This window comes from Acanthisitta chloris, unplaced genomic scaffold, assembly GCF_000695815.1.
Source record: "Acanthisitta chloris isolate BGI_N310 unplaced genomic scaffold, ASM69581v1 scaffold24445, whole genome shotgun sequence".
Taxonomy (NCBI): Eukaryota; Metazoa; Chordata; class Aves; order Passeriformes; family Acanthisittidae; genus Acanthisitta; species Acanthisitta chloris.
The window spans coordinates 1-336 of NW_008673483.1; positions in this window are offsets into that span (position 1 = coordinate 1).

Genomic DNA, 336 nt, shown 5'->3' on the forward strand with positions numbered 1-336 from the left:
CCCGACCTCATGCCCCCAGGTGAGTGTTTGCTGCTCCATGGGTGTTTCTCCTGGAGCTAAGGGGGGACATGAGGGCTCCCCCACAGAGCTCTTCATCCCCATCCATCTCGGGGGTTTTGCAGCCCCTGATGACCTGGAGCTGCTGCTACCACCATCAGCTTTGCCTGACTTTGAGGGCTTGGCCCTGCCACCACCACCTGCTGCAGAGGATCCTCCATGGGTTCCTGAGAACTACCTGGAGAAAGGTAAGGTGGATCCTCAGATCCCCTGGATCTCTTTGGGTTGATTCCCACAACCCAACTGAGGATTCAGCTCTGCCCCAGATGCTGTGGCTGG